This window comes from Malaclemys terrapin, chromosome 20, assembly GCF_027887155.1.
Source record: "Malaclemys terrapin pileata isolate rMalTer1 chromosome 20, rMalTer1.hap1, whole genome shotgun sequence".
Lineage (NCBI taxonomy): Eukaryota > Metazoa > Chordata > Testudines > Emydidae > Malaclemys > Malaclemys terrapin.
This window is the reverse complement of record NC_071524.1, coordinates 2,921,269-2,941,172: the sequence shown is the minus strand read 5'-3', so window position 1 is coordinate 2,941,172 and position 19,904 is coordinate 2,921,269. Positions and strand designations below refer to the sequence as shown.

The following is a 19,904-nucleotide window of genomic DNA, read 5'->3' as shown; positions in this document are numbered from 1 at the left end:
GCTGCAGGGATGTGCTTCATGCAAAGCCTGAAACAGAAAGAGAGAGAGACAAGGAACAGCAGCTGCTGGGTGGTTGTCGGTGGCTTGTGATATCAGACTAGATGATCTGGGGTCACTTCTGGCCTTAAGCTCCATGAATCTAAATAGCACAGCTGCCACCAGCCCAAGTAGTCCAACTCTCTGCCTACCACCCTAAGCGCCTCTCCTCCTTATGGGGCCCTCAGCTGACACAGAGGACGGACAGGAGCGTTTGTGGGAAGGGGTGAGCAAGGTGTGGAAAGGGGAGGGATTTGAAAGGGCTGCGCCCGGAGTGAGGGCTGGGTAGGGGGTGACTAGTATCAGTACCAACCCTTAGCTTAGTTACACTGCTATGGGCTCAGGTGGGAGTTTAAAGTACTGGAGTTTTACTGGTCTAACTCTCTGGGTGGACGCTCGTCTGATATAGAGCAGCACAGTTTGGCTGGTAAAGCTGCACCCATGCTAGGAGCGCTTCGCTGGTAGAGCGGGCTGTGGGGCCTAGTGGAGAGATATTGGGACTCAGGACACCTGGGTTCTATTCCCGGCTCTGCCCTGCTGGGTGACCTTGGGCAAGACAATACCCCCCTCCCCCACCCCAGGCCCCTGTGCCACAGATGGGGAATAATGATACTGACTTCCTTTGTAAAGTGCTTTGAGACCGGGTTAAAAGCACTAGATAACAGGGAGGTATTAGTATTATGCAATCAAAGCGCTCCAGGTGTCATAGATTCTAGGATTCTAGGACTGGAAGGGACTTTGAGAGGTCATCGAGTCCAATCCCCTGCCCTCATGGCAGGACCAAATACTGTCTAGACCAGTGGTTCCCAAACTGGCGTTCGTGAACCCCTGGGGGTTCATAAAATGTTACGGGGGTTCTTGGGAAAAAATTCCCTAAATGGTGGACAGAGCTGTCCTTAGGGATCCCTGGCAGCACGGGGCCAGCAGCCTGGAGCCCCTGGACTTCCAAGAGTGAAGCAGATCAAAGCAAGCCTATCACACTGAGGAGATTTAAACTTCAAGATTCCTTATAAGAAATGGAAAGGGAGGTGGATTTTTTTTGCTCTTTTTAAAATTAAATAGGCAGCCAGTATTGTTTTTAAAATTATTATGAAGAACAAGTTTAAGCTTTGATGTAACGTGCGTTGTTTGCCTGGACTGCTCAAGACCTGAATGCTTGTGTAGGAGGAACTCTGTGAGTTGGCTTCTTAAATACCTTCACGCTGTTTTACATCTGATACTCCTTGATGAAACATAGGAGCCTTGTCTTATAACAGGCTTATTCAAAGTGATACAAGCTACAAAAGTGAGATCTTGGAAGAGTGTTGCCGTTTTCATAATGTAATAAAAATATTGTAATGATAAATAATAATTAATAATAGTGTATAATAAGCATGTCAAAAACAAATTTTATATTTCCAAGATCACTGCTTTTATAATTTATACTCAGGTAAAGGAGAAAATCCCTGGAAATATTCATTTTTAGGAGGGGGTTCATGAGAATTGACATTTTAGTGAAAGGTGTTCACTGATAGTTAAAGTTTGGGAACCACTGGTCTAGACCATCCCTGATAGACATTTATCTAACCTACTCTTAAATATCTCCAGAGATGGAGATTCCACAACCTCCCTAGGCAATTTATTCCAGTGTTTAACCACCCTGACAGTTAGGAACTTTTTCCTAATGTCCAACCTAAACCTCCCTTGCTGCAGTTTAAGCCCATTGCTTCTTGTTCTATCCTTAGAGGCTAAAATGAACAAGTTTTCTCCCTCCTCCTTATGACATCCTTTTAGATACCTGAAAACTGCTATCATGTCCCCTCTCAGTCTTCTCTTTTCCAAACTAAACAAATCCAATCCTTTCAGCCTCCTTCATAGGTCATGCTCTCAAGACCTTTAATCATTCTTGTTGCTCTTCTCTGTCAATGTGAGAGGTCCTTGTTTGGGGTTAGTTTATGTTGCTTTGGAAGGGGTTTAAGTTAACCAAAAGCAAGCACTCGTATCAGAGCATCCCCATGGGACTTATACCAGTATTACAGTAGAAATGTAAGTACACTAGTATAATTAAACCAGTTTAACTGGTAAAACTTTCCTGCACAGACAATCCCGCTTCCTCTGTAGATAATAACGCCTAGCTCTTACATATGAGAGACAAGGTGGGTGAGGTAATGTCCTTTCTTGGATCAACTTCTGTTAGTGAGAGACAAGCTTACGAGCTACACAGAGCTCTTATATGGCACTTCTCATCCACAGATTTCAAAGCATTTTATAAAGTGTCATTATTCCCATTTTAAAGATGGGGTAAGTAAGGCTCAGAGAGGGTAAGGCCTGAAGGCACAACAGAGTTAGGTGCCAAAGTTCCTATTTTAGGCGCCCAAGCCCTGGTTTCAGCATCACTGCGACTAACTCCCCCTCCCCCAGCAAACCCTATGATGCCTAAACTCACTCAGCACCTAGGTGCCTATTGTTTCTGCCTCTAGGGAGGCACACAGCAGCCCCGCGCCAGGTGTCCAGATGCCTCTCTCCTGCCTAGAGCTCAGAATGATTCACAGATCAGGGGAAGATAGCTGTTTGCCTGCCTTAATCACAAGTGAGGCCTGATCTGGTTAAGCATGTTCAGACGACCAGATTGGGCCTCTCAAATGAGTTCACACAAAGCAACCACGGGGGTGGGGTTGAATTATAATTACATAATAATTAAAGAGTCATTGGAGCAGGAGAACTGAATCTTGGGTCTTCCACCGCCCGGGCGAGTGCTCTAACCACTATACTATGCAGTCATGCTCGTGTACTCTCTCTCGCACACCCTTTCTTCTGTTTAAAGAGTCATTGGGCTCAGAAAGAGAGTGAGAATGACCCTGCAGCCTGGTGCTTAGGGCAGAGGGGGAACAGAACATGAGTCTCTCACATACCAGGCGAGTATCCTAACCACTGGGTTAAAACTTTCTTCCTTCCCTTAACTTCTTGCTAAAACGGCATAAGGCAGGGGTTCTCAAACTGAGGGTCGGGACCCCTCAGAGGGTCGCCAGGTTATTACTTGGGGGGTCGCGAGCTGTCAACCTCCTCCCCAAACCCCGCTTTGCCTCCAGCATTTATAATGGTGTTAAATATATTAAAAAAGTGTTTTTAATTTGTAAGGGGGGTCGCACTCAGAGTCTTGCTATATGAAAGGGGTGACCAGTAAAAAAAGTTTGAGAGCCATTGGCATAAGGCATCTTATGCCAAAGAAGGTTCCCAGCTGCTCGCTAGCAGAAATTGGCACTTCCCTGCTGCCTGGACTTAGGCATCTATCTCTGAGAGAGGTGGCGGGTGGGGGCTTAGCACATTTGGATAGCTTAGGTGGCTCCCCGACTGGTGTGCTTGTTTTCGTGCATCTCAGTCTAAGGCGCCAATCTCTGCCCATTCATTGCTTAGACAGCTTAGGCACCTAACCCAGACTTTGTGAATTGCAGTGATTCTCCCAGATGCCAGGACGACTAAATCCTTTTGGGCATTCAGGCCTAAGTGACTTGCCCAGGGTCACACAGGCGAGCGGCAGAGCCAGGAACAGAAGCCGGGTCTGATGATGAGTCCAAGGCTCACCCACAGACGCTGCTGCCCCACGCAAGGCGCTGTACAAGGTGGGGGGTTGCCAGTTCTTCTGGCTTTTGTGGTAGCTGCGGGGTGTTTCTTCACGCCCCGGCTCCTGGAGCAAGAACCTCGGCTTCCCCTTATAAAACACGAAGGGGAGGGTCGACCCCTAACAGCTGCCGTGGAAAGCTGGGGCGCGAACACGCCCCGAAAGCAGACGGCAAAGAACTGAGCCCAACATGTGTTGCGAGAATCATTAACTCTCGTGGGTTTTAGGCCAAAGGCAGCTGTGGAGGATGGGGCGGGACGGGGGGGGGGGGGGTCCGAGCGCTGAAGGCCGCAGCAGGGAATCACCGTCCCCATGGCAGAGGGGAACCGGACACGGGCGGGAGGAAGTGGGGGGGTTCGCTCCAGGTCACTCAGGGCGTCAGGAGCAGAGCAGGGGAGAGAACCCAGGAGTCCTGGCTCCCAGCCCTCCCCCACCGGCTCTAACCACTGGACCCCACTCCCCCCCCAGAGCCAGGGATGGAACCCAGGAGTCCTGGCTCCCAGCCCTCCCCCACCGGCTCTAACCACTGGACCCCACTCCCCTCCCAGAGCCAGGGATGGAACCCAGGCGTCCTGTTTCCCAGCTCCCTCCTTCTCTAACCACTAGACCCCACTCTCCCTCCCCTCCCTGAGCCGGGGAGAGAACCCAGGAGTCCTGGCTCCCGCCCCTCCCCCGCCCGTCAAGCAGACAAGCGCGCGGCTCAGGTGAGGGGCGGGGCTCAGAGCCAGCCTAGGGGCGGGGCTTAGCGGTCCGGGGGGCGGGGCCCCAGGGGACAGAAGACCCCTGGCTGAGGGCGGGGCGAGGCTCCGTGAGCGGGGTGGAGCCGGGGCCCTGCGGGGGTCGGGGCGGGGCCTCACTCACCTCCTCGGGGCCCCTCCATGACCCGCCGGGCCACTTCCCTCCGTGACCCGGAACCGCCTCGCCCACCCGTTTCCGCCCGCCCAGTCACTTCCGGGTCCTGGCGGGCATCGACCATAGAGTGAGCGGCCTAGAGCGGAAAGGAGGCGCGGCAGGCCGCTACCAGACTGGAAATGGTGCGGGGAAACCATAGAGACCGGAAGTGCAATGGTAGCCGGGCGACCATAGAGAGGCCTCCCAGAGGCAGGGAGCGGCCACACTAGGTGTGACCTCCAGAGCGTGGCTCAGCCTGTGAGGGGGGGAGGGGTTGGATTCCCCAGCTCCCCTCTCCCCCCCCCAGCTGAGCCTCCTCCAGTGGAGGGAGGGGGATGGGCGGGGGGGGTTAATATACATCTAATTATCGACGACTAAAACCAAAGGATGAACATTTATTTTATTTTTTGCAAAAAAAAAAAAAAAAATTAGATTTTTTAAAATAATCTGCCAGTTAGTTTAAATTTAAAGATCATTTTGGCCTAAATGTTGCAATTAATAGATTAATTAATTAACACACTCTTTTAATTACTGGGATTTTTTTTTTTGGGTGGGCAGCAATTTTGAGAAAATCTGAAAATATTTTAAAAGAAATTCTCGCATTTCCCTGTACATTTACAGATATTGTTTTTGGTTTTTATGGGTTTACTTTTGCAGAAATATTTTAAACTTTTTAAAAAAAATGACAGGTATTTATTTAGTTTTTGGCAGTAATTCTGAGAAAATCTAATATTTTTTGAGAAATTCTCTATATTTCCATGTAAATGTACAGACAATTTTTGTGTTTATTTATTAATTAATTTTTGCATGTATTGTGCAGAAATATTTAAAACATGGATTTTTCAAAAAAAATTATAGACATTTAATTTCTGTGGAAGTAATTTTGAAACATCTGAAGAAATTTTTGAAAGAAATTCTCTGTATTTTCATTTAAATTTACAGACAACTTCATGGATGTATTTATTTTTCCAGAACTGGGAGGGAGTGATTCTGAGGGTGCAGTGGGGAGATGAAGCCCAGAGCTAGGAGGGATGATTTGGAGGATCCAGTGGGGGAGATGGGGCCCAGAGTTTGGAGAGGGGTGATTCTGGGGGCTCAGGAGTAGTTGGGGCCCAGAGGAGGGATGGCTGACTCTGGGGGTACAAGGGGGGAGATGGGGCCTGGAGCTGTGTTAGAACAAAGGCCAAATACTCGCCTATTATTTCAGCTGTTCCCCATGGCCATAAACTCCCTTTCCCATATATGAACATATAGCAAGACAATCAATCAAAGAGGCTCAACAAATGTATCCTATTTACGGCCCCAACAGATGTATTCTATATACCCCTAAAAGGGAATTTAAAAATTCCATAGGTCAGCAGAATGTATGCACGTTAAGTCATTTGTTACTGGGTATAAAAAGGCTTGCTCTACGCTTGTAAGGTGTGCTCCTCCCTCTGGCATGAGTCGAGGGGGACACCCGCTCAGCTGACTGATCAGTAAAGAACTTGAAGCCGTCTTCTAGACTCCCGTGCCTCCTTGGGGTAATTGGGCAGCTCCAGGGGGAAACGAGCCCATTTGGCTAACAAATGGCGACCACGAAGGGACTTCTCTCCCTGTAGAGGGCACTGACCGACGGCCGAGGGCGATTCCGAGGGGTGGCCACCTCGAGCGGTTGGTTTGCTCGGGCCTCGGATCGTCACAATCGGCCGGGGCAGCTGTGTCCTCTCTAAAGAGAACTCTGAAGGACACGGAAGCAAGACGGCTTCAGAAGAAGGGGAAGTCTGACTGTCGGACGCGGCCACTTCGGGCGGTAAGTGCGTTTACCTCCTGGGTTTGAGGAATAACGCCCCCGAGGTGTGGGTTGGACAGTGGAAATCCCCTAGGCAGCCTGTATACGGGAAGGTATGTTAACATTATTGTAGCTTTGTAAATGTCTTGTTGTTGTGTTTTTGGTTAAAGGGTAAGCAAATAACGGCCAATGAGTAACGTAACTAACTCCACAAGTCCATGGGCCGTTTTTAACAATTATTGGGACTTGGAGCAACCTCAGGGATTACTCTTGTTTATAGGAAGGGTAATCTTGTTTCTCCTCTTAATGGTGTGTTGGAAACCGAGATTGTACCTGATTAAGGGATCTGTGTAAAATGAGTAAGTGCCGCTGACAGGTCTGAGGCTTAAGCTGACTTCAGCCGCCCCAAGACTCCTGTGAGGGGAAACCCGGTGACCAGGATATCTTGATTGCAAGGGGGGTCAGCCGAACCTCGTGGCCCAGCGGATATCTGAGTTAAAACTAGATCCCTAAAAACCCCTTGATACCTTTGTCTTGAACGAACCCCTGGGTAGAACATAATGGGGTCCGGACAAAGCTCCTTCTCCAGTACGCCCCTGGGGTGTATGCTGGATAACTGGAAGGCGTTTAGACGCCAGGCTGATTATGGAACTGTATTATGTAAAGACAATCTTGTAAGATTTTGTACTCTTGAGTGGACAACCTTCGGGGTGGAATGGCCCGAAGGGGGGACACTCAAGCCAGAAATTGTACAAGCAGTACATAGCATTGTGACCTGGGATGGGCATTGGGACCAATATCCCTATATAGATATTTGGCAGGACCTTGTGGCCAATCATCCCCCATGGTTGCAAAAATGTAGATCACAAACTATTAAAACCTTAATGGTCCGTGCCCCTGTTAGGAAACCCTGTTTCCCTGTTAAGAAATCTTGTCTGCGGGCTGTGATTCCCTCTGCCCCTGATCCTATGCCCCCTCCCCCTTTGTATCCTGGCCTCCCGGCTCCGGTACCCTCAATTGAAATCCCCCCCCACATCTCTGAGGATAATGCCTCAGCTGAAAGGGGTGAGCCAAGCAACCAGGATTTTTCCAAACGGGAGCCCCCTCCGATCTCTCTGAGCTCCCCGGTGTCTAACCACACCAGGAGCAAGGGTGGCCCGGTACTCCAAGGGCCCCTGCAACAGAATTATTTGTGTCCACTGCGGGAAACTGTAGCCCCTGAGGGCAATCTCACTATGGTATATGTTCCCTTTACCACTAGTGATCTATATAATTGGAAGCAACAGAATCCCCTGTTCTCGGAAGAAAGGGGCCTGCATTTTAGCCATGGCCCTAAGGGAAGGATATGAAGAAAGGGGGGACAAAGTTAAGGGACGGCCAGGGCCACCGGGGCCCCCGCCTGGGTCGAAATCAGTGCGCTATCTGTAGGAAAGGGGCACTGGAAGAATGAATGTCCCCGGTGACAGGCCATGGGAAGGAACGTAAAGATAAAACCCCGTCCCTTCCCATCCTCTACAACAGTACAGGACGTTCAGGGGAGGGATCTTCCCCATAGGGAAGCCGAGGGACCCAGCGGCCCCTTCTGGCGGCACAAGCTGCCAGTCTGGATCCCACGGTAAAAATTAATGTGGAGGGCCGCACAATTGAAGCCCTTATTGATACTGGGGCCACTCTTAGTTTGTTCCCCCTTAGTAAGGCTCCCCGAGGTAGAGCTCGGGAATGTGCCATGGTACAGGGGATAGAGGGACAAACTACAGCTTTGGAAAAAACTTTGCCTCTCCTAGTAAAGGTAGGGGACCGCCAAATTTCCCACCAATTTGTTTGCAGCCCCTCTTGCCCCATTGCGCTGCTCGGACGAGATATTCTTACTAAACTACAGGCAGAAATCTTGTTTGATAAAAGGGACTATGGAAGTTAGAATCCCTAAGCAGCAGGCCTCAAATTACCAGATGGCCCTGATAAGCGCTGGAAATCACTTCCCGGAGTGCCGGGGGAGGAATGAAGAAAGCCAGCTGTCAGGGGTTAACCTTGAGGTTTGGGTAGAGGAGGGAGGTGTCGCTCGAGCCCGGAATGCTTCACCAGTGCATATTTCCCTTAAGGAAGGAAGCAGCCCGGTCCGAATTTGACAATACCCTCTTAAGCTGACTACTAGAATCGGGTTAAAACCTCTGATTCAAAAGTTTCTGCAGTGTGGGTGGATCAGGGAAGGCACGTCCCCATATAACACTCCGATAATGGGAGTGCCTAAGCCTAATGGGCAGTATCGGTTGGTCCAGAACCTAAGACAGGTTAACAAGTTAATAGAGGCTCCCTATCCAGTCGTCCCAAATCCCCATACTATTTTGGGCCAAGTTCCCAAAGAGCACAGTTGGTTCTCTGTAATAGACCTAAAAGATGCCTTCTTTTCCATCCCCCTTGATTTGGAATCTTAGAAACTGTTTGCCTTCGAGTGGGAGGACCCAGATACTCACTATAAGGCTCAATACCTCTGGACCGTGGTCCCACAGGGACTTACCTGTGCACCCGAGATTTTTGGCAGCCAGTTGAGAAGGGACCTTGCCCCATTCCTGGCTAGACACCCCTCATGTAACATAGTCCAGTATTGCGATGATTTGCTCTTAAGTACTGAAACAGAGGCAGCTTGTAAAGAGCAGACTGTAAAGCTCCTTAATTACCTTGGGGCACAGGGATATAAGGTCTCAAGGGAAAAAGCACAACTGGTTAAGCAGCAGGTCACTTTCCTTGGGTATCATTTGTGCCAAGGAAGTCGTAGTCTGGGTAAAGAAAGAATCCAGGTGATACTCAATAGCCCTCAACCCCGGCACCCCCGAGAATTAAGGGCTTTTCTGGGACTGACTGGCTTTTGTCGGCTCTGGATCCCTGACTACGGGGGAAGAGCCAAACCACTGTATGAATCCTTAACTAAAGAAGGTCTGCTCCATTGGACGTGGGAGATGGGAAAAGCATTTCGAGAGCTAAAAGAAGCCTTGGTTCAGCCTCCCGCTCTAGCCCTCCCAGACCTCCGGAGGCTGAACAACGTAGATATAATACTATGGAAACAGGTTTCCGGGTTGCAATCTGTCTTGTTGCAGCTTTATCGATACGCGGCGCCATTCCAGGCTCTCCCCTTGGACCAGACCGTGCATCCGTTCCGGATCGGTGACCAGGTCCTTGTCAAGAAGTGGAAACGCGACCCCCTTACACCACGGTGGGACGGCCCGCACACTGTCTCGCTCATCAGCCAAACTGCGGTCAAAGTTCTCGGGAGCGATAAATGGACACACCATACACGGGTAAAGCGGTTTCTGAGCCCTAGCCCGGAGACTGAACTAGCAGAAGAGGACACCGGCCCTCTGCCCGCCCCGGCTCCGGACGCCCGGGGTGGCACAGGTGAAGACTCTACCTGGGAGTACCAGTACTTGGACGGACTAAAGGGACTGTTTAGAAAGAGATAATGAAATTGCTGCTAATATCTTTGTTTATATGCTTCCACCACTATTATGGTTGGGAGAATAGGTTTTTATAGCTAGGGGAGACAATAGCGAGTTCCTTCAATCTTAGTAGCTGCTGGGTTTGTGGAGGTCCAGGGGATTGGAATGAATGGCCTTGGATAGCCCAGCCAGTGCCAGCTAAATGGTGGATCAGTAATTTAAGTATAGTCCACAAAGGAACAGAAGTTTGGGATGAGGATAGTAGCCCTTGGTGACTCTATTCCTCTGAGATGGGGATCCTTTGTCTAAACCGAACAAAACAAGAAGGGGTATATGTGGGCAAAAGCCGATGTGACTGGACCCTATCTCTAGGATTTGACTGCTATGATCACCCTAGTTGCCATACGTATGACTGTTCTAAATATCAGGGACGATGGAACCATACCCACGTAAAACTCACTAATCATAGCTGGGTAAGTTGTTCCTACCAACAGCATACCGGCAAGGGCTGTTAGGCAGTTGGACAAGATGGGTTCTTTGATGCCCTCTTTCTAAGTTGCCAGCGAGATAATACCGACAGTAAGGATCACGTGGTACGCTGGTATCAGTGGGCATGGCAACATTCTAATGGAACGCGGGTAACCCATTTTAATCATTTTTGGTCTACTACCAATAGCCCTAAATTTGGTTGTAATTGCGCTTGGAAGGAAGGGGCTGGGCCTTGGAAATGTGACTATTGTAATCCTGACGGTACATCTATTGTATTAGGGGGACCCCTGGAGATGGGTAACTCTTTTTATTACGAAGAACCGGGCCCCGAGGACTACCCCGAAGCCTGGGATGGCCCCTTTGCGAATGGACAATGGGCCCTAAAAGGCCATTACTGGATATGTGGGCAACACGCTTATCGGAGATTGCCTCCAAATTGGTCAGGAATATGTTATGTTGGGTACATTAGGCCCTTGTTCTTTCTACTACCCCAAATTCAGGGAAATAAGTTAGGAATTAAGGTATATGACGATTTGATTAGGGAGCGGCGGTCCATTGATTCCGCATTAACAGCTGGAAGCTCCCAAAAGTGGGGAGCTCAAGAGTGGCCCCCTGAAAGAATTATACAACATTATGGTCCAGCCACATGGAATCCTAATGAGTGGATCTCAGGGGCAAGGGAGCCCATTTACAACTTGAATCGGATAATTAGGCTGCAAGCCATCTTAGAAATAATAACTAATCAGATGGCTGCAGCTCTTGATCTCTTGGCCGATCAGTCCACTCAGATGAGGAATGTGCTCTACCAGCACCATCTAGTTCTTGATTATTTGCTGGCAGAGGAAGGGGGAATATGTGCAAAATTAAACGGATCCAATTGCTGTTTACAAATAGATGATAATGGAAAGGCGGTAAAACAGCTAACAAAAGAAATGAGGAAAGTAGCCCATGTCCCAGTCCAAACATGGGGTGGGTGGAATACGGACTGGTTCCCGTCCTGGTTACCGCAACTGGGATGGCTCCGAGAAGGCCTTCTTCTCTTTATACTCTTTATTACAACCCTATTATCCCTAGCTTGCTTTGCTCCCTGTGTAGTTGCATTTGTCCGACGAATGGCTAATCAAATTGTACGCCAACGCATGATGGCATTATATCAACCGGTTAAAGTTGAGGATTGGGGGCCATAGGGCTCTCAAAATGCTTTTAAGGGGGGAGAACCTTGTTAGAACAAAGGCCAAATACTCGCCTATTATTTCAGCTGTTCCCCATGGCCATAAACTCCCTTTCCCATATATGAACATATAGCAAGACAATCAATCAAAGAGGCTCAACAAATGTATCCTATTTACGGCCCCAACAGATGTATTCTATATACCCCTAAAAGGGAATTTAAAAATTCCATAGGTCAGCAGAATGTATGCACGTTAAGTCATTTGTTACTGGGTATAAAAAGGCTTGCTCTACGCTTGTAAGGTGTGCTCCTCCCTCTGGCATGAGTCGAGGGGGACACCCGCTCAGCTGACTGATCAATAAAGAACTTGAAGCCGTCTTCTAGACTCCCGTGCCTCCTTGGGGTAATTGGGCAGCTCCAGGGGGAAACGAGCCCATTTGGCTAACAGCTGGGAGAGGGGATATTCTGGGGTATAGAGTGGAGATGGGGCCCTGAGCTGGCAGGGGGTGATTCTGAGGGTGCAGTGGGGAGATGGAGCCCAGAGCTGGAACTTGGGTGAGGCTGGGAGTGCAGGGGAATGTGGAGCCAGGAGAGGGGAGGTGATTCTGGGATGGCACAGGGAAGTGTGAATGTTTGGGGTTGTTAAACGTTACTGCATAGTTCATGCTCATTAACCCCTGCTTGGGTTTGGTGTATAATTCCTCTGCCTCCTGGGATCATGCTCACCCTACCCTCTCTCCCCACAGGCATAGGCGCCAACTTTTCCTGGCGCCGGTGGGTGCTCGCGCTCCCCTGCCGCTGCCCTGCCCCCATTCCAACCCCTTCCCCAAAGTCCTCGCCCCAACTCCGCCCCCTCCCTGCCCACAGCTGTTTTGTGGTGCAAGCGCTGGGAGCCAGGGGGAAAAAGCGGGCATGCTCGGGAAGAGGGGGAGGTGAGCTGGGGCGAAGGGGTGGGGTGCTGCCGGTGGGTGCAGAGCACCCACCAATTTTTCCCTGTGGAAAAATTGTCGGCGCCTATGCCCACAGGTATCCCCCTAGCCTTGCTAATCCATACACACTGGTGGCTGCTCCGCTGCAGTCTATGTGCTAAGGCACCAACCAGGAGGAGCTGGAAAACCACCTGTCTGAGGCTGAGCTCCAGATGATGTGAGCCGAGCCTTATGGTAGAAAAGTTCTCCAGGGGCTACCCATCGTGGCTGCCAAGTCAGCACCAGTTTGAAGCCCAGCCTGCACCCCAAGTGGTAGTTGATCAGCCCTGACCAGAACAAGATCAGCCCTGTCTCGGTCCCGCTGGATCCAGTGCTTAATTTATAATGAAAGAGGTTCCGAGGCTCAAGCAATTTTTTTACATTCATAACTGATGCAAAAAGAAGAACAGGAGTACTTGTGGCACCTTAGAGACTAACTAATAAATTTGTTAGTCTCTAAGGTGCCACAAGTACTCCTGTTCTTCTTTTTGCGGATACAGACTAACACGGCTGTTACTCTGATAACTGATGCAGGAATTCCAGAGGTGTCAGGGCTCGGAACTTCCAAGCCTAGAGGTGCCGGGGCTCAGCGCTGGCAAGCTCTGGCACAAATTAAGCCCTGCCCTGGACAAGGCCCAGACTGAGAGCATTTCCCCGGAGACCTGTGCCTTGGGTGAAAGCTACAGCCACTATTGCAACCTCCTGCAGATTGAGAACAAGCTGGAAGAGCTGCTTCATCTTCTTCACCAACTTCTCCTCTTGCTTGAGCCCCTGCCTGGACTTGAAGGATGCCCACCACTTGCAGGATCTCCTGGAAGGGGTATTCAGAACTATACATAATCACTCTCGAGTCTGGGTCTGCAGGCAAATCACCCCTCAGGATATTGGTGTGGGGAAGCAAGTGGTGTGTAATGGCTGGTGCTCACTCTGTAATGTCCCTCTGTACCTGTGTGGCCAAGACACCTGCCCCAGCTGTGAGAAGATGAATGTCAACAAGAACATCTGCCTAGAGAAAATGAAAGACAAATCAGCGCGAGCACCGAACACAGCCCTTCGGTGATGGAGCAGGAGGAAAGTGCCAGCTGCAATATAATCAATCAGTCACCCCATTCATCCATCTGTCAGCTAACTCATCTACCAACCAAACAGTCCAACCATCCATCTTTTACCCAACCTATCCATTGGTCATCCAAACAGTCCATCCATCCAGCCAACCAACCCATCCATCCATCCATCCATCCATCCATCCACACACCACAAAACAGCCCATTCATCCATCCGTCAGCTAACTCATCCATCAGTCAAATAGTCCATCCATCCATTTTTCACCCAACGTATCCATTGGTCATCTATCCAGCCATCCACCAGTCAACCAATCCATCCATCCACCATCAAACAGCCCATCCAGCCATCTGTCAACCAACCAACACATTCACTCATCAACCAAACAGCTCAATCTGTTACCCACACAAAATTCTCTGTTACTCGCATATTCTAGGGCACCCGCCTTTACCCAGTTCCTAGGGCTCTAGGTGTAACCTTCTTAATTTAGACACCTGCCCCTTACTCAATTCCTAGGGCTTAGGGCATGCTCTTTGTGGGTTTGCAGGGCCTTTCACCAGTGAAAGAGCCTTACACAGTAATATCCTTATCCTCTATTTATTGACAATTACCAAGCAGACTACACATGCTAAGCATACAATGCTATGCTCACCAATCCTGATCAGGGAGGCGGACTTTCCCTGTTGGCCAGGCAAGGTCAGTCTCGTCTGGATTCTGGTTGCTGCATGTCACGGTTGTGCAGAGGATTCTTAGCAGGTTTGATCTTAGGCTGTGTCTTGGAGGTGAGTTCTTCTTCTTCCAGGTCTTTCCTTCGTCTTATTCTTCTGTTCTTTCTCTGCTGGTCTCCATAGTGAAACTCGGGTCCTGCTTAGCTATACCTTAATCAATCATTTTACTAAAATTTTACTAACCAATCCTAACATATTGTAACAGAATTCTCTAACCAATCCTACCCCACCACCTTAATTTACACCTAGCAAAATGAATTATGTAACAGACAGAAATAATCGAAGAACCAGACCGAGATCATCCAGCAAACAATAGGGAAGTGGGGACCATAATGACAGAACAATAAAGAAATGAGGAGTTAACAACCATTGGTACGTGATTTCTTGCCAGACAGGATGCTGTCAAGGTAAGTTTTCTTTAACCATCTTAAGATCTGTTTCTTTATCTGGCAATGGTGGGGGCTATTAGGACAGGAGCCGCCTTAACAACCCGACATTACATTGTTTTAATGTAATTTAGATGGAATTTGAGGCTGTGACTTCCTGCTTCTTAGCTATGGCTGCTGCTTTCCTAATCTGGCTGCAGACAAAGGCCTTAGGCCTTCAAACCATCCATCCATCCATCTAGTTCACATACCCCTCTTGCAACTTTTCTATCTTATTGCTAGGGTGCCCATTACCCTGGTGTCTTGGCCCTGGATTTGCCTTGCAATCCTCCAATCCCTGGTGTAGCACTAGCACTTGGAACCCCAGCCAGGGAGTAGGGGGTGGGATTCTGGTCCAGAGCTGTCACTAATCCACAGGGTCTGGCCTAATTCCCAACCTGTAACCAGTCTCTTTGGATTGATCACTTTAGCGGGCTGGACCCCATGGACCCCCACACTTCCACTGGAGCAGGCCTGTGACCTCCATGACTCCAAGACTGGGCTTTCGGCTGGTACTGTCACCTCCAGGGTGCGATGCTCTTATGGAGTACCTGTAGCAACCCCAGGCAGCCTCTCCAAGAAAACAAGAAACAATTTATTAGTCACCTTATCTGAAAGACTTTGGTGTGTGAGAACGGCAGGTCTAGGTCCAGGGCCGGCTCTAGGTTTTTTGCTGCCCCAAGCAAAAAAATGTTTGGCTGCCCCGCCTCCCAGCCCTGGGCTCCTCGCCACACCACCCCTGCCGCCCCAGCTCTGGGCCTCCCCACACCCCCTGCCGCCCCAGCTCTGGGCCTCCCCACACCCCGTGCCACCCCAGCTCTGGGCTCACCCCTTGCCCCCCCCACACACCTCCTGCTGCCCCAGCCCTGGGCTCTTCCCCCCCCACCTACACCCCCTGCCGCCCCAGCTCTGGGCCTCCCCACACCCCCTGCCACCCCAGCTCTGGGCTCACCCCTTCCCCCCCACCAACCCCCTGCCGCCCCAGCCCTGGGCTCTGCCCCCTCCACCCGTACCCCCTGCCGTCCCAGCCCTGGGCTCTTCACCCCCCCACATACACCCCCTACTGCCCCAGCTCTGGGCTCACCCCTTCCCCCCCACCAACCCCCTGCCGCCCCAGCCCTGGGCTCTGCCCCCTTCACCCGCACCCTCTGCTGCCCCAGCCCTGGGCTCTCCCCCACCCCCACCTGCACCCTCCTTCTGCCGCAGCCCTGGGTCACTGGTAACTCGCTCCCAGGGCAGGTCATTCAGCAGGAATTTTGGATGTGCACAGAACACAGACAGGATTGGTTCCCATATGGTCACAGAACTGCAGTAAAGTGGAACAATTTTCAGCTTGTGTGATTGGAGGATATCTGGATGCATATTATAAGACTGTCCTACATAAATGAGGAAAAGTTGAGGTGCCTTTATTATTCTTTTGTTCCACTCTTTGTTTCTGTGGGGAATTTCACAAGGCAATATCACTGTCTTCCTTTTAAACAAACAAACAAAAAAAAGCAATGGTTGTTGAAAATAGCAATTCCAGTCCTAATAACCACTGAGAAGCATTTCTTGCTCAATTTTATCCTACTTTTTCTACAGCAAGTTACAGTGGATCAGTAGATTTGATTTGGGAGAAATGAAGTAACAGCTGCCCAAACTGAGCTTGAGCACTCCTGAATTTTGAGGTGTTCAAATCTGGAAGGCAGGTGCTGGGGGGTGGGGGGGGCTGTGGCTCCACAGGGGAGCACGGCAGCATGTATGCAGCAGTGTGTCTGGCGCTGCGCAAAGCCAGACACGCTGGTCTGAGTGGCACGGTAAGGGGGCTGGGGGGCTGGAGAAGGGGTAGGAGGTTCCGGGGGGGGGGGGAGCAGTCAAGGGACAGGGAGCAGGGGGGGTTGGATGGGTTGGGGTTTCTGTGGGGGCAGTCGGAGTGGATGGGGGCAGGGTGGGGCTACCCTCCCTCTCCATGGAGTGTCCTATTTTTGGAATGTTAAAATATGGAATCCCTATTCACCGTGCAGCTCTCCATTCACTGCAGCATGAGGTCTCAGGTACCTCCCTCCCTCCCCCTCTTTCCTGTTGGTAGTGGCCAAGGGAATGCTGGGAAATGTAGTTCTTTCCCTGCTCCAGGGCTGGCTCTATAGGCAGGGAGCTAACCAAGGAACTACAGCTCCCAGGGACCCCTGTTGGTTCTCAGCTCCCATGCTGGATCCCTGCCACCCCGCAAATGGGCTGCCCCAAGCATGTGCTTGCTTTGCTGGTGCCTAGAGCCGCCCCTGAGCAAGAGGAAGACCAAGGACAGGGTAGGCCCACTGCTCAGTGAAGAGGGAGAAACACTAACAGGAAACTTGGAAATGGCAGAGATGCTTAATGACTTCTTTGCAGGGCCGGCTCCAGGCTCCAGGCACCAGGCAGCCAAGCACATGCTTGGGGCGGCACCTGGTAAGGGGCGGCAGGGGGAGCGCCGGCATTCCGCGGGGGGGGGCGCACTCCGGCGGCGTGGCGCTCGGTGGGGGGGGGGCGGGCTCCGGCGGCGCGGCACTTGGCGGGGGGGTGGCGCGGGGCTCGGTGCTCGGGGGGGGGTTCCGGCGGCGCTTGGCGGGGGGGGCGGGCTCTGGCGGCGCGGCACTCGGTGGAGGGGCGGCATGGAGCGCGGCGCTGGGGGGGGTGGCGCGGCGCTCGGTGGGGGCGGGGGGGCAGCGCTTTTTTTTGCTGCTTGGGGCAGCAAAAAAGTTAGAGGTGGCCCTGCTTCTTTGTTTCGGTCTTCACCAAGAAGTCTGCAGGAATGACTAACATAGTGAATGCTAATGGGAAGGGGGTAGGTTTAGAAGATAAAATAAAATAAGAACAAGTTAAAAATCACTTAGAAAATTTAAAAGAACAGGAGTACTTGTGGCACCTTAGAGACTATCAAATTTATTTCAGCATAAACATTCGTGCCTGCAAGTCACCAGGGCCTGATGAAATGCATCCTAGAATACTCAAGGGGCTAATAGAGGAGGTATCTGAGCCTCTAGCTATTATCTTTGGAAAATCATGGGAGACAGGAGAGATTCCAGAAGACTGGAAAAGGACAAATATAGTGCCCATCTATAAAAAGGGAGATAAAAACAACCCAGGAAATTACAGACCAGTTAGTTTAACTTCTATGCCAGGGAAGATAATGGAGCAAGTAATTAAGGAAATAATCTGCAAACACTTGGAAGGTGGTGTGACGTTATGAGTGTAAAATAATATTTCATTGAAAGATGACAGGGCCAGAAAGAGTTAATTAACTCAGACTGGCCTGACCCATGGGTGAATTGTAGAAACTGGTTAGGAAGATATGTAAATGAATAGAGCTTTGAAATGCAAGTCTGCATTGTTAGAGATCTCAAGGGTAGATGTTTGCTCAGGTCTTGTGATGTAAACAAACAAGTCTTGTCTATTGCTGTAACTTTAATTCAAAGATCAAAAAGGAATATTAACATTTATGATGATACTTGAGTGAAATAGTATTATTGTCTCTATGTCTCTTTGAAGGTTGTGGTAACCTGTATCTGAACTGTTTAATGGATAAATTACCCTGTGCTAACTGCCAGGATGTTTGGGAGAAGGAGAGTTAAGCCTATTGTTTTCTCAGGCCGAAAGGCTGCTGGAAATGTATAAGAACCCTGAGACACGATTCTGCTTCGTCTCAGATCTGCTTTGGGTTTCAAGAGGGGGAAATCTTAAGCCACAAGGATTGAGATCCCCAGTCACTGACTGGAGTCACCCTGAATATGGACATTGGACTATAACCTATGGACTATATCTAAAAGGACTTTTGTCAACTGCAAGCTCACCTTTGCTATGTATCTGAACCTCAAGAATTGAATTCAAGTCTCTATGTATATTGATCTTTTAACCAACACTCTCTTTTCTTTTTTAATACATTTTAGTTTAGTTAATAAGAATTGGTTATTAGCGTGTATTTTGGGTAAGATCTAAGTTATAATTGGACGTGGGTATGTGGCTGATCCTTTGGGATTGGAAGAACCTTTTCTTTTATATGATGAAGGAAGATTCTCAGTAATCATCATCATATCTGACAGGTGTGTCTGGACGGAGGCCTGAGGCTGGGTACTTTAAGGGAACTGCGTTGTTTGGACTTCTTAGTAACCAGTGAGGTACTATAGAAGCTGTTTTGTGCTGGCGTGGTAAATCTAAGTATTGGAATATCCACCAGCGTTTGGGGTTGGTCTGCCCCGTTCTGTTTGCAGTTCACCCTGATTGAGTGACCTCAGCTGGCTCCCACGGGCAGCACCGTCACAGATGGTAAGGTGATGGGGAATAGCCAGCATGGATTTGTAAAGAACAAATCGTGTCAAACCAATCTGATAGCTTTCTTTGATAGGATAACAAATCTTGTGGATAAGGGAGAAGCGGTGGATGTGGTATACCTAGAATTTGGTAAGGCATTTGATACAGTCTCGCATGATATTCTTATTGATAAACTAGGCAAATACAACTTAGATGGGGCTACTATAAGGTGGATGTATAACTGGCTGGATAACCGTACTCAGAGAGTAGTTATTAATGGTTCCCAATTCTGCTGGAAAGGTATAACAAGTGGGGTTCTGCAGGGGTCTGTTTTGGGACCGGCTCTGTTCAATATCTTCCTCAACGACTTAGATATTGGCATAGAAAGTACGCTTATTAAGTTTGCAGATGATATCAAACTGGGAGGGATTGCAACTGCTTTGGAGGACAGGGTCATAATTCAAAATGATCTGGACAAATTGGAGAAATGGTCTGAGGTAAACAGGATGAGGTTTAACAAAGACGAATGCAAAGTGCTCCACTTAGGAAGGAACAATCAGTTTCACACATACAGAATGGGAAGAGACTGTCTAAGAAGGAGTACAGCAGAGAGGGATCTAGGGGTTATAGTGGACCACAAGCTAAATATGAGTCAACAGTGTGACGCTGTTGCAAAAAAAGCAAACATGATTCTGGGATGTATTAACAGGTGTGTTGTGAGCAAGACATGAGAGGTCATTCTTCCGCTCTACTCTGCACTGGTTAGGCCTCAACTGGAGTATTGTGTCCAGTTCTGGGCACCGCATTTCAAGAAAGATGTGGAGAAATTGGAGCGGGTCCAGAGAAGAGCAACAAGAATGATTAAAGGTCTTGAGAACATGACCTATGAAGGAAGGCTGAAAGAATTGGGTTTGTTTAGTTTGGAAAAGAGAAGACTGAGAGGGGACATGATAGCAGTTTTCAGGTATCTAAAAGGGTGTCATAAGGAGGAGGGAGAAAACTTGTTCACCTTAGCCTCTAAGGATAGAACAAGAAGCAATGGGCTTAAATTGCAGCAAGGGAGGTTTAGGT

The 19,904-nt window shown here is 49.5% G+C and overlaps 1 protein-coding gene across 1 annotated transcript in view; it reads left to right on the top strand.

The window, feature by feature from the left end:
- The first annotated feature begins 5,701 nt into the window (after window positions 1-5,701).
- The window catches only part of LOC128826602 (uncharacterized), a 75,820-nt gene continuing 61,617 nt past the window's right edge, over window positions 5,702-19,904 (top strand). The window contains exon 1 of the mRNA XM_054009970.1: window positions 5,702-6,317. The gene's annotated coding sequence lies outside the window, so the exon portion shown is untranslated. The remainder of the gene's footprint in view (window positions 6,318-19,904) is intronic.